The sequence below is a fragment of the Schistocerca cancellata genome, chromosome 6 (assembly GCF_023864275.1).
Source record: "Schistocerca cancellata isolate TAMUIC-IGC-003103 chromosome 6, iqSchCanc2.1, whole genome shotgun sequence".
Classification (NCBI taxonomy): Eukaryota; Metazoa; Arthropoda; class Insecta; order Orthoptera; family Acrididae; genus Schistocerca; species Schistocerca cancellata.
Genome location: NC_064631.1, coordinates 290,419,411 through 290,438,728, shown reverse-complemented (window position 1 = coordinate 290,438,728; position 19,318 = coordinate 290,419,411).

Sequence of the window (19,318 nt, the reverse complement as noted above, 5' to 3'; positions counted from 1 at the left end):
TCTGTGTAGCCAGAAAACAGATTGACTCCAGCTCTATAAAATTAATGGTTTATGTACAGGGAGAAGATGAACGGTCCCGTCACAGTTCTCTTGGCCACTTCTGGTGGTATGTTAGTTTCTGACGAACACTCGGCTTTCGTGCCGACGTTCTGGCTTTTATTATTGACAAAGTTTTAGGGCTAGTCACTTATTTGACAATCTATTACGTACGCTCATATCTTTGTTAACCTCCGTTGTGGCAAAGTATCGAATACTTTTCCTAATACAGAGTCTTTGTGGTAACCGCCATCCACAGTTTGCAAGATATCGCGTGTGGAAAGAGTTAGCTATACTTCGCATTAGCGATGTCTTCTACATTCACCTGAACAGAAACTTCCGTCCCTCTTTGGACACCCATGATATTCGAGCTTAGAACTTGATCAAAGGTACTTCATTACGCCAACGAAATACGAGTAGATACAGCCAATGTTATCAATAAAGAACACCTGCATTGTACAACACCAGTCCCTACGTGGTCGACGCACTGAGAAGGAAAATGCCAGAGAAGTGCTTTTAAACTTACCATATACAGTTTATTAGACGTAAGTATATATCTGGGTGTGAGGAAGTAGTGAGAGGCACCCACATGCCTTGCTCATACTGTGGCATCAAGCAGTCAGGCCTGCAAGATGAGTGGTCTGCCAAGCGAGTGGATTCATTCTTATTTATCGAGTAACATGAACTCTCGTACTCTCAATTAAGTTACAAATTATCCTCCTGTATGAATAATACGCAACGGAAACGCACATCTGACTATCAGTAATTTACAGAACCCTGACTGTTTACTACGCACTGGCAATACCACATTTGCTTTTTGTCTTTTATGTAACGGCTTTTATCAACACGTGGCCACCGCACTGAATATGAATGGTGCACACATTATAAATTCGGGACATCATGACAACATACAATTCGAAGGAAAAGTCCACCAATCTCTTTCTTTTCACTATCTTATTTATTCCGATAAATTCTATAACCTAAACACAGAAATTCTATAACCTACAACAATAACACATGAGAAATTCCGCCCAGTGGGCATGGCTTTACGTTGGTGAATCTCTATCTTATGGTCTCGTAATTATTTAACGCTACAGTGCACTTTCTGGATAGGATGGTGGATCTTTTATTATTTCTCACACTTCGGCTCTCACAATCATCATCACGAAACTTTCCTCCAGACCGAGCGGTACAAAAGGAACACGCATAACCCACTACCTCTGAAACTACCTTGCTACTCTCCCATACAAACCACACATACTTAAATTACATGACATACACCACACTACAACATGAAATACAACACAGGGATTAGTCTCAACATTATCACTTTCAGCTTTCCCACTTCAATTAATATTTATCCCAGTTTCACACGACACTGCCCCACTTTGTAATTCTACTTTCCTACTATGAACTCTGGAGATATATACACGTCTTCCTGTGCAATGCAAGCCAAGTGGCGTTGCTGGATAGACGGCTGACTCACCTTGTTTCTCTCTCAGAGTGTTATAGTTTGAATCAAGCGTCATACGGAAACATATCTCGCAAAGTAATATTAAGAACATATTCATCATACACACGAGTCCTCAACTGATACCATGGACGAGTACTTCTCTTTATCCTTTGTCTCATACACAGATTGAGACTCACACAGTACTCACCACGTGGAAGTACTCGCCTCTAATTTCAAGTCCTGCACACGCTATTTCTGAAATATTTCAACTTATAGTACACACGCTAGTAATTCAGCTTAACTTAAGCACACGGAAGTATTTCAACTTATTGCTACACGTAGTTTCATTGTGACCGTTGGTCACTTCCGAAGATTACTACGATTCCATTAATATTACCTGCCTGACATTTAATTCTCCCCACAAAAGTTCCTGAAATAGAGAAATTATTATTTCAAACTACTCTTAAATATTCCACATGCATACCATGTCTCCATTCTTTTGTCTTTACGGAGCACAACTAAGACAGGTCTTAACAGCACAAGATCCAGCGGCAGAGTGCTGAAACATGGCCGTTCTTCAGGTCCTCTCGCACCTCTGCTGAAGTGGGGGAGCACCTTGCTACCGTATTGGTCAGCCACATTTCAGGTGCTCAAAGCTCAGGTGAATTTCATCTCTTTGGTCCCACCAAAGGTGGCCAAAGGATCGTCTCAAAGATGATCATATATTCACATTCACTATCTGCGGTTAGCAGACGACCATACATTCATTCATTTCACAGATCTCACCAAACTGGATGTAGGGATTTATTTTGTGGGAGTGCACATGTGATCAATTAAATAAATAAATTGTCATTCTTTCCCACACTGGTATCCGGCTTCGCTGTATTAATTGAAATTGAGTTATTTTACAAAAAAAATGTGTTGCTCTGACAAAAATAATGAAGTATGTTGTACCTATTTTCAATGTCGGGCGGTACTGTACCCTTTCAGTAGAAAAAGGCAAACAAGGAAAAACTACAGTCGCTTTTATGCGTCCTGCTCTGTGTTCATGTGTTTGCATTATACCACTTGGCACAGTTTCTTAATTTCTCATTTCACAAAGTCCCTAACGTAATTGTAGCTGTTCTGGAGACGTTTCGATTTTGCACGTCTTCCGATTGTTTTCCCATTCGTTGTAAATATTTTTGACATTCATGTACAGTGGCATTCTTGTTTGCGCCTGCATTATTGCCAGGCGGATTGAGCACCTCAGTAGCTTCTGTTGCAGGTCCCAGGTAAAGGGAGAGTGTTGACCTCAAGAAATCGTACAGTGGATGCCAAACTCGGGGCTCTTCAGGACTGACGATCTTGGTCGTAATAGGAGCGAATAATTAATCCAAAACAAAGTCAATATACACGCTAATGATGATACACTGAAATCAGATCAACATCCCACGTGATAAATTCTTCATTTGTGTGGCCATAGTGTTCGTAGTTGCTTTATAATTGATGAGGGTATTTTTAATCCGTCTTTGCAACTACAAAATTTTTTTCACCTGACGCGCTTCGCTTTATTGAGGTAAAGCTTCATCAGAAAAACAACGACGTGCTAGCAGACGGCATTTCCCGATGTAAGTACAAATCAACCTATTCTCAACGAACTGTTTTTCGATCTAAAAAGCAAATTAAAATGTAAATGACTTAATTACAGACCACTGATGATGCTTTACCTCAATAAAGCGAAACGCGTCTGGTGAAAAAATCACACATTTTTGTAGTTGCAACGACGGATCAAAAATACCCTCAGGTGATAACTGTTTGGACGATTCCACCGTTGCCGAAACGCAACACAAGTATCCATTTCTGATTTTTGATGGGGGGGGGGGAGGGGAGGAGATAGGACATCTTGCTAAAGATGAGTCGAAGCGTCTTGGAAATCCCAAAAAGTCTCAGAAACTTTAACCTAACTCTACGACAGGCCAATTTGGAGCGCTGTAGATGATTTACAACTCGTACCAGGCAGTAATGTGAAATTTATTCCATAAAACTGTTTTCGAACCTCTTCAGGCTCAGTTCCAGATGGTTTACAATAGATTACATGACTGTTTCAAAGGGTAATGTTCTGTGACAAGAAGATGAAACATGATTTGATGTATAGCTCTGGGTATTGTTTATACGGCAGTTTGGATCCAAAAATGAATTCTGTACTTTCTGCGACAGTATGGGCGGCTTTGTTGTTAATATCCACCTGTCTTCTCACATTCCGACTGATGGCTCGTACTTGTAGTTTATTCTTCATGTTTGTAAAAGTAAAGTCACAAACTTTAAGTTTCATTCTTGTTGTTTTTGAATGTAAAGTTCATGTACCTATTAAAGAGCTGCAGTTCTCTAAAAATATTGTAAATTTAATTTATTTCACTTATTTTATTTTTGGAGATTCATATTAACGCCAGTTGTAATTAAAGTATTTGCCCATCGACTGCATAACACGGAAAAAAAATAATGTCTCTGAGCAGAGTATGTTATATCTTCGTATGAAGATCTTTGTAATAAGCACCTGTTGCAGAGCACATGCTGAATGCTGGCAAAGTTGCATAACTATATACAGGGTGACAGTTATTGAACTGTATAAAATAAAATCGTCATAACTTCTGAACGGTTTGCCTTAGGATGTTTAAACTGCACGGTTGGCCGCGGGGCATGATGGGAATTAGCATCCACATGCCCCCGTCTTGTTGTTGTCGACGTCTTTCATTTGGAAGGATTCGTCGATAAGGCAAATTGACACATTTGGGCGACTGAGAATCCGCATTTCGCGATAGAGAAGTCTCTTACCCTCAAAGGGTGACAGTGCGGTGTGCAATTTCCAGTCACGGAATAATCGGTGCGATATGCCTTGATGGCAACGTGACTACCGAACGGTACATGAATATTTCGGAAGATCATTTCATCCCCATTTTACAAAGTGACCCTGATTCCGACAAGATGTGGTTCATGTAAGACAGAGCTCAAACTCATCGAAGCAGGAGAGTGGTTGATGTCCTGGAGGAGCACTTTGGGGACCGCATTCTGGCTCTGGGGTGCCCACAGGCCACTGGCATGGGCTCAATTGACCACCATATTCTCCGGATCTGAACACATGCGACTCCTTTTTGTGGAGCAATATTAAACACAAGGTGCACAGCAATAATCCCAAACCATTACTCCTGTGCACCATCTGAAGATGAGACTGAACAGATTCGAAAGCCGGTTTATGGAATAAATAACTATTTCAAAAAAAGGGAGTGGTTGTTGTTTTCTGTATTTATATTTGAATAATCATCCTTAATGGATAAGCTTAGTCATGTAATCCTTCACCGGTGACCTAAGACATGGCAGTGAAATGGCGTGTGTGTACCACGGGTTTGTCTGGAATCTGCATTGTAAGATAGATCGACGTTGCGTCGTGGCAGAATGGTAGAAAGGAGCCATAGTGATATGTGCCCACGACCACACCACGACTGAAGTTGCTCAATTTGTTGGTGTATCAGCGCCACAGACTGCCCAACGCTTCTACAAGTAATGGTATGCCACCAATGGCTATTTAACACGGCGGAACAAGAATGGTAGTACAAATTTTCTAACAGACAGGTACCTGAGCCTAATGTTACGCCTTAAAAAAGACTTTTGGTTTCAAATCCAGTAGGAATTGATGCTGGCAGTGAATGCACATCCATTTCCACCGGTTTCAGAGCGACCATTGCGAAGCAACTGCATGTAGTGGACATTTAGAGTCGGGTACGTCGGAAAATGACGCATGACTGATAGCAATATACAAAGCTGAACTCTTGGATAGGGAAAACAGCAAAGAAACTGGACAGTAGCTGACTGAAAGCGCGTGGTGGTATTCCAGCGAGTTGCGTTTTTGCCACTTTTCAAATTATGCAAGGCGACGTGTGGACCAGCGGCCCAGAAAGGCGTTTAATCCAAAATGTGTGAAGAGGATTGTTCAGGCTGTAGGTGATAATGTGCGACTTTTTTTGGAGGGGGGGGGGGAGGAGGAGAGGAGGGCGGTTGTTATCATGATCTGGACCTACTTGGTCAGATCAGCGCGCACCTGAAACAGTATTTGTATTTTAACATTCTCGGTGACCGACGGTCTCCCTTTCTTCTACCTTCATGACGAGTACGCTGTGGTCGCTCTTGTCTTCCAAAACAACACTAGTCATGATCACAGGGTTGCTGGCACGACAAAGGCTGAGATACCCTGTCGCTGCTTGACTGGTATACCAAATCACCTGATCTTAATCCTAGAGCATCAGCACATTGAGTCGCTGACATTTTGTCAGGGACTATTTGTAACAGCGGTTGAAACATGGCAGCATGTAACAAGAACTGATGAATATTCCTCTGTCTCTATCTCAGTGGACGTTCTGCTGAATGTGTAACTTGTGCCTTGCGATTGATGCCGATGTAGCACCGTGTGCTCGTGTACGCGACGGACTTACAATCTTAATTGCTTCTTTCTGCTGCATAGCTGTGTCAGCGCCTCTGCCTTTTGGCGCCCTGTGGCTGTGCTAGCATCAGCTTAACAAAAAATTTAATTTTTTTGCCTTTTCCATTTTGTGGCGTAACAGTACCTAAAACGACGCGTTTTCGAGAGAACCTCAATGCGCTGATGCTCGATGGTAAATACTATGTAGGCTCTAATAGATCCCACCAACTGGATACAAACATGGCGGCTCCTAACCCCTGCTAGTGACATAAAAACGATGCCACTGTCATTGGTCAAGTCCCTCTCCACGAGGCAAAAATCTGACATGACAAATTCTTCATTCCACGTCTCACAATATAGTGAAATATGGAATTCCACGTTGTGACGTCGTCAGCTACTCGCCCACGTAAGTTTTCATGTCCCATGAAAGGACAGCTCCAAGGATTCGTAACATCACTGGGAAATGCGTCAACAGCTAGTGGATAGCATTGCTGCCACTGGATCACTGGATACTGGGTTCGATTCCCGGCCGAGTTGGGGATTTCTCTGCCCAGGGTTGGGTGTTTGTGCTGTCTTCACCATTTCATCATAATCATCATTCGTGACAGTGGCTGGATTGACTATGTAAAAAATTTGAGTGTGAAAAAAATTGGGACTTCGTACGGGAGCTGATGACCACGCAGTTGAGAGCCCCACAAACCAGACATCATCACAAACCAAACTGGAAAGTGTCTGCGAAGATATGATCTGTTACAAAAGTTGTTCCCCACGACGTGGTCTGGCATCCCGAGACGTATGTCACGAAGAGTGAAACGACCTGTATGTAGTAGGGTATAGTATGAATGTATGCAACCCATAGAAACAGAATGCACTAGAACGAATTTTACTCTACTACTCCTGTATACACAAATCTTCATCGTGACTCAGTGTATACAGGGTGACTCAGGAGGAAAGATACTTGGTTTGTGGGGGTTGATGTTATTGCTGATTTCGAACAAAAAGCTTCATGTGGGCATTTGCCCTATTCCGATTGGTTTCAGAGACAGAACACATGTGCATTGTTATTTATTTTCTGTTTTATTAAAACATTGTCGTTGTTTACAACGTACCACAGAAGTGTAGAGGAAGATCAGAAGAACGATCCGATACAAGACACTTGTGGTCTGACGAACAAAAACTGCCTAAGCTACAGCGCATGCGCATCGCGCGAGATTTTCAATATTTTCGCGCTCTCTTGGTGCAAACTATTAGTCCTGGAGGATAAAAATGAATCAGACCTGTTTTGTAGGAAATTTATGTATCTTAATTTTGTACCGCGGCGCTTTTTCTCTGGTGTGTGGTTTTCGAGTTTTTCAAGAAAAACTGACGAAAGTGATCTTTAATGCGTTCCATCTCGTAAACTTTTCGGAATAGGGCATGTGTTTTATTCAGGATCATTAGTACTGTCACCCCTCAAAGCATGTACCTCTCCTTGTAACACCCTGTATACAGGCTGTTCGGAAATTCTCGCTACAAACTTCTAGGGCTTGTAGAGGGGAGAAAGTGTATTATATTTTGAATAGGAATGCATGTCCGGAAAGGTACCGTGTCCGTGCTACAGCCGCTGGAAAACATGTTTGGCAGGTAGATTTGCAACAGGGTAGTAATGGCAGACGGCCGCTATGACCGAGCTGTTCTAGGAGCTTCAGTCCGGAACCGCTCTGCTGCTACGGTCGCAGGTTCGAATCCTGCCTCGGGCATGGATGTGTGTGATGTCCTTAGGTTAGGTAGGTTTAAGTAGTTCTAAGTCTAGGGGACTGATGTCCTCAGTTCCATAGTGCTTAGAGCCATTTGACGATTTGTAGTCATGGCAGGGGGTCCTGTGACGTGTTGGGTGATGTCATTTGACGTCTGTCCTGCCTCTCTCAGCTGGTTCGAGCGTCGTTCACATATCTGTGAATGTTAGATGTGTTATGGAGTGTTAGAGGCGATATGGATGTAGTTATCGATCCACAACATACCAGACGGTGCTGGGTGCAGCATCCATTGCACGAGCAGTTGCTCGTGTGCTCGTTGTTGGGTTGTCTTCAAAACGATGCAGTACGGTCTCTTCCAGTTCGAGTGTGTGGCGTCTACTTGGAGCGCTATTGTCACCTCTCCTGACAGTGAAGGTATCCCTCAATCGAAATCGTTGCCTAAGCGTGGTGAAATGGGAATGTGACGGAGTCGGACGTTGCGCGTAACGATCTTGATAAAGACGACGAGCAGCTCTTCCATTACCGTGAGCTTCACCATTCGAAAAGATCATGTCGGTGTGTTCTGCAAAACTTGTACTCAACCAACTTGCTCTTACACTCTCAGGCACGTGAATGAGACGTGAACCAGGCGAGAGAGGTAGAGTAGACGACAAATGACATCAGCCACCTCGACGTACGCATCCTTCACCATGACTACCCTGTTGCAAACCTACCTAGCCGACAGTTTTTAAAATTGCTGTAGCACGGTAAAGGTAAATTTTGGAACGTGGGTTCCTATTCAGTATATTATGCACTCACTCCCCCCTGCAACTCCTGGAAGTTCGTAACGGGAACTTCCGAACACCCTGTATTTGCGAAAACCGTATCAAAATCCCTACAGTACTTCTTGAGATTAGCTTTTACCTTTAGACATACGAGGGACACCTCATAAATAATGAATAGGCTGGTATTACTCTGGATTGTTTGATGCAACAACAATGAAAATTACATCAGGTGTAGTTGGGAGCTTGAGAAAGAAGCACGTGTTTTTGTTTTTTCGCTATGTGCTTTAACATATAATTAGCGAGAGGTAGAAATGGATCCTCCAGGGGTCTCCAGTACCGTGACTGTTGAAGATCAGAGGTTGAAACTTTACACGGCAAAAACCTGACGAACTCACAGTGCGTTAAGTGAAGTTTGTGGCGAGCTTACAGTGGACTGCAGTACATTGTCACGCTGGGTTAACAGTTTTCGTGGTGGTCATATGAATATAGACGATAAATGAAGACACGGAAAGCCAAATCGTTTACAGCTGAACGAAGCATGGAACTTGTGGACATGCTCTCGAAGAAGATAGCAGCGCGACTTGTTTGGAACTCTCTGAAGCCAAGGGAATTCCTCCAACACTTGTATTCCGAATCCTGAAATATTTTAGGACCACGGGTAGCCCCTTCGTGGACTGCATTTTCCTCTTCTTCTCCCAGAACCTTTTCATTTTTTCTCTTCTCCTCTCCCGCTCGTCTTCCGAGATCTTCAGTTTCCGTTTCTCCTGGCGGCTCCACTAGTGACATTCTAATCTTTTCCTGTATTCTTCTTTGTCATTGATCTCCGGCATATTTGTCGGTGTATATTTGTTCCTCCAATTTTCCTTTCCTTCGACCTTGATCCCCAATTCCAACCAGTCCTTCCGAAGTTCAACAACCCACTTGGTTCCTGTCTTTCCCCTTGTCCTCCCTGTTGTTTCCCACACTCTCTTCGTAATTCTGTCCATACTCATCCTAACTACATGCCCAGAAAACCTTGCCCTTTTGAGTCTGATTTCCCCGGATATTGTCCTCGTGTGCCGGTACAATTCTTCCCTAGGTCTTCGCATCCACCTCTCTCCACCTGTTTTGGGACCTAGTATTTTTCTCAGTATTTTCCTCTCTTCTTTCTCTAGTTGCTCTGCCCCATTTCTTCCTAGTTTCATCGTCTCAGCAGAATATAATATTGCATTCCTCACTGTTGCCTTGTAGTGGCTTATCTTTGCCTCTGTGGATATATTCTTTTTATTGTATACCTCTCTCGTCATGCATAAGGCTGACCTCATCTTCTTTATCCTCTCTGTTATTCCCTCCTTGCTCCCAGGTATTTAAATTTGTCCACCATTTGCACATTTGCACAGTGCCTTCCGGTGTTTCCGAGTCTGCAGTGGTGTTTCAAATGGTTCAAATGGCTCTGAGCACTATGGGACTTAACATCTGTGGTCATCAGTCCCCTAGAACTTAGAACTACTTAAACCTAAATAACCTAAGGACATCACACACATCCATGCCCGAGGCAGGATTCGAACCTGCGACCGTAGCAGTCGAGCGGTTCCGGACTGAGCGCCTAGAACCGCGAGACCACCGCGGCCGGCAGTGGTGTTTAATGTCTTTGTCTTGTTATAGGCGATCCTCAGTCCCACCTTTCTGGCTACCTTACTTGAGTTGTTGAGTTGTGTCTTTGCGTCTTCTTCCGTCTCACTTACTATTGCTATGTCATCTGCAAAGGCTAGGCAGTCCACTTGAGCCCTGTTGTCCTTTTTGTCCCCCACATGGGTCTTTGGTATTCCCATTTCCTCGTTTATTGCTCTCCACTGCCTGATCACTTCGTCCAGTGCTATATTGAACAACAATGGTGACAATCCATCACCCTGTTTAACACCAGTCTTGATCTCAAATTCTTCTGACAGTGCTCCTCTGAATCTCACCCTTGCTTTTGTGTCTGTCAGAATTTCTTTTATGAGTTCTTGTGTAGTTCCATCAAGTCCTCTGTTCTTCAGGATCCTAACAAGAGTCTGTCTGTCGATGGAGTCATACGCCTTTGTGAAGTCCACGAAGGTTATTACTGTCTTTTATTTTAAGGCCCTATGTTCTATCAGTTGCTTCACGAGAAATATCTTTTCTACACAACCTCTTCCCTTCGTGAATCCCGCTTGGTAGTCGCCAGAGTCTCTTAGCCACAGCACACGCACTCGTCCCTGTAAGCATCTCAGGCCAGCGAGAAAGCTGCAAGAAATTAATGAGATGGAACGTGCCTCACTTGAAATTTTATTCACACGTAAGGACGCACCTTATACATAATCACTGCGGTACAGATTTACGCTGTGCGACTCGAGTTCCCAGGAGAGCGGCGCAGTAAGTAATAAGTAAGCAGTGAGGCGCGAGCCGCGACACGGTGAGCCCGACTCGTCCCGGGGAAAAGCCGCAGCGCCGTAGCGGCTGCATCGCCCCCGGAGGAGCGAGTTTTTCCCCTCGCTGGCGGCTGTGAATCACGGCCGCTGTTAATTACGCGCCAGCGTCCGCGAGGAAAGGCGAGGTGTTTAAGACCGCCTCTCCACCTGCTGCCCCCCCACCTCCACCTCCCGGAGAACAATTAATTAGCAGAGGCCGCCCGCGCACACGCCCACTCAATCTGAGATTAATTTAATTCCATTACCTTAATGAAGATACAAAATAGAGAGCGTGTTTTATCCCCGGGCTGGCGGGGCGGGGCGGAGCCGCGCGGGGTGGCTGGCAATTTGGCAAATGGCTGGAGGCGCAGCAGCGGCAGCTGGAGCTGCGAGCGCCGCTATCGACGCGCCCTCCAGCACTCTCCAGCCACTCCGAGGCGCGCGCTGCACCCTGCGTAGCTTCCCCGCCTAACCGGAGCACCTCTCGGCACTTCCTTTCAGTAATAGGCCTCGCGTCAAATGCCCTCACGGGCAAATTTGTTCATCTTGCGGAGTGCCGCAGCTGTTCGTTGTTACCGAATCAATCATCGCTGCCACCGGTTGCTTCAGCATCGAAACCGTCGTATAGAGTAAGCAGGCAGAAAAGGTACAAACGTGATGGATAAAAATATAACCACTGCAAATAGCCAATTTCGGCTTCCCTTGCCGTCCGCTGTGGCTGAGCGGTTCTACGCGCATCAGTCCTGAACCGCGCTGCAGGTTCGAATCCTGCCTCGGGCATGGCTGTGTGTGATGTCCTTAGGTTAGTTAGGTTTAAGTAGTTCTAAGTCTAGGGGGCTAACGGCCTCAGATGTTAAGGTCCATACTGCTTAGAGCCATCGGCTTCCCTTGAAAATAGTCTGAGTATACCACCAATCTACAACGATGAGACAAAACACAATGACGACCTCTTTAATACCGGGCTCTTCCACTTTTCAAATACAGTACAACAGTGGTTCTGCTTGGCACGGGTTCTACAAGTCCTTGACAGAATTCCAACAATATATGGCACCCGAAACTACACACCGGTCAAGCAATTCCCGCCAATTACGGGATGGTGGTTTACGGGCACGCAGCTGGTGCCCGATATGTGTTCCAGAGGGTACAGGTTGTAAGCGTACTGTCATATCGCTGGCTTGGTTGCGGAGTTTCTTTGCGGGCAGCCGCGTCGGTCGGGACACGGACCTGTTATGTTGTGTAGTGTGTAGCTCTGCATGTGAGAGGCATTGTTAGTATGGAAGTTGAAGTGTTGCTACAAGTGCTATTACAAATGATTCAGAGGAAAGTGCGTCAAGAAGTAATTTAAAAATGAGCAGTGCTGCTGATAACGTATTTGTGTATCCTCTCGTTGCGTGTCGTACCGTACAGTATCAATCATCCGCGCCGTGTTCGGTCTCAGAGAATGAACTAATGTGAATCAGTAATACTATTTACCACAGAAGAGAGTATTTAAGTGCCAATGTCTTGTAGCGAGCGTGAGGTCGTGCGTTCGATCATCGCGTTTCCGCATTATCAACAATCAGCCGCGCCGCGACGGTTACGCGCACGCTCGTACAAGTGAGAACTGAGAAGTGGAAAATTAACTTTATGAATAGTGTTATATCATTACCAGTGTCAAGGAGCACTGGTACCAAATATCTGTGTATGCGTGACGAGCGTAAGAACTTTCGTGCGATCATTCGGCTTCCGCATCATCAACAATCACCCGCGTCGTGTCGGTTACGCGTACGCTCGTCTGAGTGATGTTGTGAACTGGTAATCATCTATTAATTGGGATAAACACTTATGAATTAGAATGTAAACAGTGCAACCTGCTATTTCCCTTAATCGTCTCAGAATATACTTGTTCATACCATACGTCGAACAGTGTTGTGTTTTAACGTTGAGTGGCTCCCCTAAACCCGCTTGCATAATTCGATAGATAAGTTCAGGCAAGCCAGCAGCAGTGTGGAGCATAACAGTAGAACCGCCGCGAGATTATCAGGTACGTCGCACGGTCACGAAACGAGAAGTCAGTTTAAAGTACCCCCGCCCATTCGTACTCCCGGGCGTGTTCCAAGGTCAGGCACATTTTCTGGCCAAGACATCAATGTACGTTCGCTATAATGCCCCTCAAACGACTGTAGCACGATTATGACCTAACAACACGGAAAGTTATCCTGCTGAAACATGTCATCGCCGTAAGAGGAGACTTCAAGCATGAAGCGATGCAGGGGGTCCGCTATAATGTTAACGTAGTTCACTGGTGTAATGATGCTTTCGATTACCACCACAGATCGCGTGTAAGCCCAACTCACTATCTCCCATAGCATAATTCTGCCCTCACTGGCCTGCATCTGTGGCGTGGTGCGTGTTTAGTTCAGCTATTCGTCTGTATGATGCCATGTAGGGACCTAACTATCGACCAGGTGTAACAAAAAATGGTATTCGTTCGACGGGCGGCACGTTTCTATTGATGCACGGTGAAAACTCAATGATGCTGTGCCCACTGCAGTCATGACTGACGATTTCATTGGGTCAATAAAGGAACGCATAGGTGTCGTGTGTTGTGGAGCTCCATGATCAACAATGGCCTTCGAACGGTGCGCTTCGAAACACTTGTGCCTCCACCAGCATTGTACTCTATCGTCAGATCTGCCACAAATCGCTGCCTGTCCTGTATTAAACAGTAGGGAATCTTCCGACCTCTACGTTCTGTGATGAGACGTGATCTCCAGTACCATACGGCCTTCTCGTTATTTAACCATCCTTCAACTACTTTCCATAGGTGCTCACGATAGTCGTACGCCAACAGGCAACCAGCTTCGCCATTCCAGAGATTCTTGTTTCCAGCCGCAGCGTCACAACAATGTGCACTTTGTCAAAACCGTTACATCAGTGGATTTCCGCATTTGCCCTGTAATCACAGCCCATTCGTCTCACTTCCGCTTACATACTTTCCTAACAGCCGCGCGGGGTAAACGCGGGGTCTTAGGCGCCTCATCATGGTTCGTGCTGCTCCCCCCGTCGGAGGTTCGAGTCCTCCCTCTTGCAAGGGTGTGTGTGTTGTCCTTAGCGTAAGTTAATTTAAGTTAGGTTAAGAAGAGTGTAAGATTATGGACGGATGAACTCAGCAGTTTGGTCCCACAGAACTTACCACAAATTTCCAGTTTTTCTTTTCTTACTGCGTGACGTGCCAGCAACACCACCAAAAGGCGTTCATCCTCGCGGTGGACAGTGGTATAATGTTTCGGATCATCTGTGTGTTTCAGTGTCAGTCATGCGATACGGTTCGAGCCTTTCGGCTCGTCGACCGCAGCTAGTAAATCCCGCCTCATTCGTGAGAAGGATTCAACGAGGGGTGCTGCTAAGATTATTGGGCGCCTACTGCACTGCCTGGAAAGATGCTTCCTTAGTAATTCTAGGAATATGCCCAACTGACTCGGAAATTAGGAAAAGAAACCTTTTTACTATTTACAGAAAAGCAACCAAATGGAAGTACAAAGGGTGCTCGAAACTGAGGCCAACGTGAAAAATGTAATAAAAGGTGGCATGTTACAGCTGTTTCAAAATGAATGGGTCACTTCAGACACAGGCGGGAGAACTATCGAATTTCTCCCTAACATCAGTGAGAGATTAAAAATGATATCTCTTAACCAGTCGCGTGGACTGGTATATTACCAGACTGGCCATGACCCGTATGCTACGTACGTATAAAAAATCAAAAGACATGTAAATGATAGCTGCGCCTGCAGCATTGTGGGCCTGCGCGCTCTATGAAGATGCGAAGTGTAAAGGACATCAGGTATTAAAGATTATGGATCCCAAAGCAGCACCAAGGACGGTACTGTGGTCGCAGTATCCAGGAAGAGCAAGGAAAACTTCACGAGGCATTCAACCATAAGTCAGCATGCTACCATCCAGACGAGACAACATACTCTGCAGATGGAGAGAAGACAACAGCGATCGGCAACCACCGAATCAAATAGTTCCCCAAGAATCTACATTGTGTTGGTGCAAGTGATCATGGAAGTACGACTTTAAGATGTAACAGTAGTGGGTGGAATTGCTTGCGACGCTGGAAATGCTGCTGGCGTGCTGTCCGACGCCCAAAGAATCCAGTAGACAATGGCTGCTAACTGGGGGAAATACGACGGCGGAACCAGTAGCGAAAAGAACCATCTCCAAGTTAAATGCATCAAAGTAAATGAACGAACAAAGAACAGATTCTGTAGGACTTAAAGTACGATTAGTAGTTGGGTGACTGGTTGGGGTTTTATTGCAGTTTTGTAGTAGTAAAAGTAGTTGTAGTATTTAAAACGGGTATCAGAAATAAATAGTTGATATAAAAATTTATTGATGTCCAAGGAAATGTGATTTGTATGGCATATTTAGTTTTTCAGATAATAGATTGTAATTTTGATGAAAGAATAAACAAATTTTGGAACCAATTCGATTCGCACTTGGTTAAATAGCCACAGTCGTCAAGTCTTTTCATCCAAAATTTATTTAAGATTTGAAAATACACTAATTCACAGAATAATGTAGATAGGAAGGTAATACTTGACATACATGCCTGAAATAGGGTTTTGTTGAAACAAGAAACGAAAGCAAAAGCCATCCAACAGATGGAGAGCAACACGTCAATGACGCCGCATGAGAATCGTATAAGAAATGAGCTGTAGTGAGCGAGGGAGTTAGTTGCGCTAACGGTCACGTCATGTTGACTTTACCAGAAAATGAACTATTAGTGAAGTCACATCACATGCATGGTAAATCTCTGTTGATGGTGGAACACACGAGTTGTCTTGGCACTTTCCAGCTGCCACACCTAGTTGTTGTGGCTGAACGTTGGCCTAGGGGAAGTCCGACGTGAAACCGTTCTAGAACCCTAGCGAGGAAATGGTGCATCTGTGACATTCTCGTCAAATTTTTAAAAAAATGTTGTTTTCATCTCCTGTAAACACTATAAAGTTTTGGCTACGTATTTTTCTTACACCCTGTGTATATATTACTGTACCTCCGTTCTGATCGAGCCTTTCAGAAAATATGTCTTGGTTGTGAGACAAATGCGTTGAGTGAAAAGTTCCTCCAATTTGCCACTTCCGCTGCCCCCACTCGCAGCTCGCCATGTACACTCTAATAAAAAAATAAAAAAAGCAGATGCACTACGAAGGAAAGGTTCATGTCAGGAGGCGCTCTAGAGAGCGGTGGGGTACCAACCTCACTGTCGTCTGCCCTACGCCCCGACACCCGGCAGTGGTGGTCCGCAGAGCCATTAAATTTCATACAAGGACCTCTTTGGTTGTCATCCGACACATCCTTACAGTGCAGCGGTACGTCGACGATATTCTACTCCTATATTGTTCCGTTTCCTGCCAAGTCATCCTGGGCTTTAATTTTCATCTATATCTACATCTACGTGATTACTCTGCTACTCACAATAAAATGCCTGGCAGAGGGTTCAATGAACCACCTTCAAGCTGTCTCTCTACCGTTCCACTCTCGAACGGCGCGCGGGGAATACGAGCACTTAAATTTTTCTATGCGAGCCCTGATCTTTTTTATTTTACCATGATGATCATTTCTTCCTATGTAGGTGGGTGCCAACAGAATGATTTCGCAGTCGAAGGAGAAAACTGGTGATTGAAATTTCATGAGAAGAGCCCCTCGCAACGAAAAACGCCTTTTTTAAATGATTGCTACTCCACGATCATGTCTGTAGCACTATCTCCTCTATTTCGCGGTAATAGAAAACGAGGTGCCCTTCTTTGTACTTTTTCGATGCCATCCGTCAGTCCCACCTGATGCTGATCCCACACCGGACAGCGATACTCCAGGACAGGGAAGACAAGCGTGGTGTAAGAAGCCTCTTTAGTAGATTTGATCTGCCAATGAATCGTAGTCTTTGGTTTGCTCTACCCACAACATTATCTATGTGATCGTTCCAAATTACGTTATTTGTAATTATATTCCCTAAGTATTTAGTTGAATTTACACCTTTCAGATTTGTGTAACTTATCGCGTAATCGAAATTTACCGGATTTCTTTTAGTACTCAAGTGAATAACGTCACATTTTTCTTTATTCAGCGTCAATTGCCACTTTTCGCACCATACAGACATCTTATCTAAATCATTTTTCAATTCGGTTTGGTCATCTGATGACTTTACAAGACGGTAAATATCAGCATCATCTGCAAACAATCTAAGACGGCTACTCAGATTGTCTCCTATGTCGTATGTCGTTCACATAGATCAGGGACAATAGAGGGCCCATAGCACCACTTCCTTGGGGAACGCCGGATATTACTTCTGTTTTCCTCGATGACTTTCCGTCTATTACTACGAACTGTGACCTTCCTAACAGGAAATCACGAATCCAGTTGTAAAACTGAGGCGATATTCCATAGGCACTCTGTTTGATTAGAAGACGCTTGTGAGGAACGGTGTCGAAAGCCTTCTGGAAATCTTAATGTATGGAATCTATTTGACATCCCCTGTCGATAGCACTCATTACTTAATGAGTATAAAGAGCTAGTTGTGTTTCACAAGAACGATATTTTCTGAATCCGTGCTCCCTACGTGTCAATAAACCGTTTTCGTCGAGGTACTTCATAATGTTCGAACACAGTATATGTTCCAAAACCTCTCTGGAAATCAACTTCAGTGATGTGGGCCTGTTATTCGGCGGATTACTCCTACTTCCCTTTGTTGGCATTGGTGTGACATGAGCAATTTTCCAGTCTTTAGGTACGGATCTTTCTGTGAACGAATGGGTGTATATAATTGGTAAATATGGGGCAATTGTATCAGCATACTCTGAGAGGAACCTGACCGGCATAAAAGCTGGACAGGACGCCATGCCTTTATTAAGTGATTTAAGCTGCTTTCTTACGCCGAGGATATCTACTTCTACGTTTCTCATCTTGACAGTTGGTCTTGATTGGAATGCAGGAATATTTGCTTCGTCTTTTTTATGAAGGAGTTTCGGAAAACCGTGTTTAATAACTCTGCTTTAGTGGCACTGTCATCAGTGACGTCACCGTTGTTATCGCGCAGTGAAGGTATTGATTGTGCCTTGCCACTGGTGTGCTTTATGCATGACCAGAATATCTTTAGCTTTTCTACCAAATTTCGAGACAGAGTTTCGTTATGGAGATTATTAAAAGCATCTCACATTGAAGTACGAGCTATATTTCGAACTTCTGCAAAATTTCGTCAGTCTTGGGGATTTTGCGTTCTATTAAATCTGACATGTTTTTTTCGCTTCTTCTGCAACAGTGATCTGACCCGTTTTGTGTACCATGGGGGATCAGTACCATCACTTATTAATTTATGTGGTATACGTCTCTCAATGCTGTCGATACTACCTCTTTGAAATCATTCCACATCTTTTCTACGCTTACATGATCAGATCGGAAGAAGTGAAGACTGTCTCTTAAAGAGGCGTTAAGAGCATTTTTATCAGCTTTTTTAAATAGATATACCTTGCGTTTCTTTTTTAAGGTTGTAGGTGTTGTGATATTCGGCCTAGCATCAACTGCCTTGTGGTCGCTAATCCTTGTACAGGTATTCGTCACGATACTACCTGTTTGTCCAGGATTATTTGTTGCTAAGAGGTCAAGTTTTCTTTCGCAACCATTTACACTTCGAGGGTGCTGATGAACTGATTGTTCAAAATAATTTTCTGAGAAAGCAGGACAATTTCGGATGACTTTTTATACCTGCCGAAGACTTTAAACGTATAATTTTTCCAGCATATCGAGGATAGATTGAAGTCAACACCGACTATAATTGTATGAGTGGGTACCTATCTGAAATGAGACTCAAGTTTTCTGTGAACTGTTCAGCAACTATATCTTCTGAGTAGGGGGTCGGTAAAACGATCCAATTAATAGTTTAGTCCGATTGTCAGACATAACCTCTACCCCTACTATTTCGCAGGACTATCTACTTCAGTTTCGCTATAAGGTAAACTACTTCTGACAGCAATAAACACTCCACCAGCAACGGTATTTAATTTATCCTTTCTGAACACTGTTAGATCGCTTGAAAAAATTTCGGCTGAACTTATTTTCGGCTTTAGTCAGCTTTCTGTACCTATAACTATTTGAGCTTCAGTGCTTTCTATTACATCTACATCTACATCTATATGGATACTCTGCAAATCACATTTAAGTGCCTGGCAGAGGGTTCATCGAACCACCTCCACAATTCTCCATTATTCCAATCTCGCATAGCGCACGGGAAAAATGAACACCTATATCTTTCCGTACGAGCTCTGATTTCCCTTATTTTATCTTGGTGATCGTTCCTCCCTATGTAAGTCGGTATCAACAAAATATTTTCGCATTCGGAGGAGAAAGTTGGTGATTGGAATTTCGTGAGAAGATTCCGTCGCAACGAAAAACGCCTTTCTTTTAATGATGTCCATCCCAAATCCTGTGTC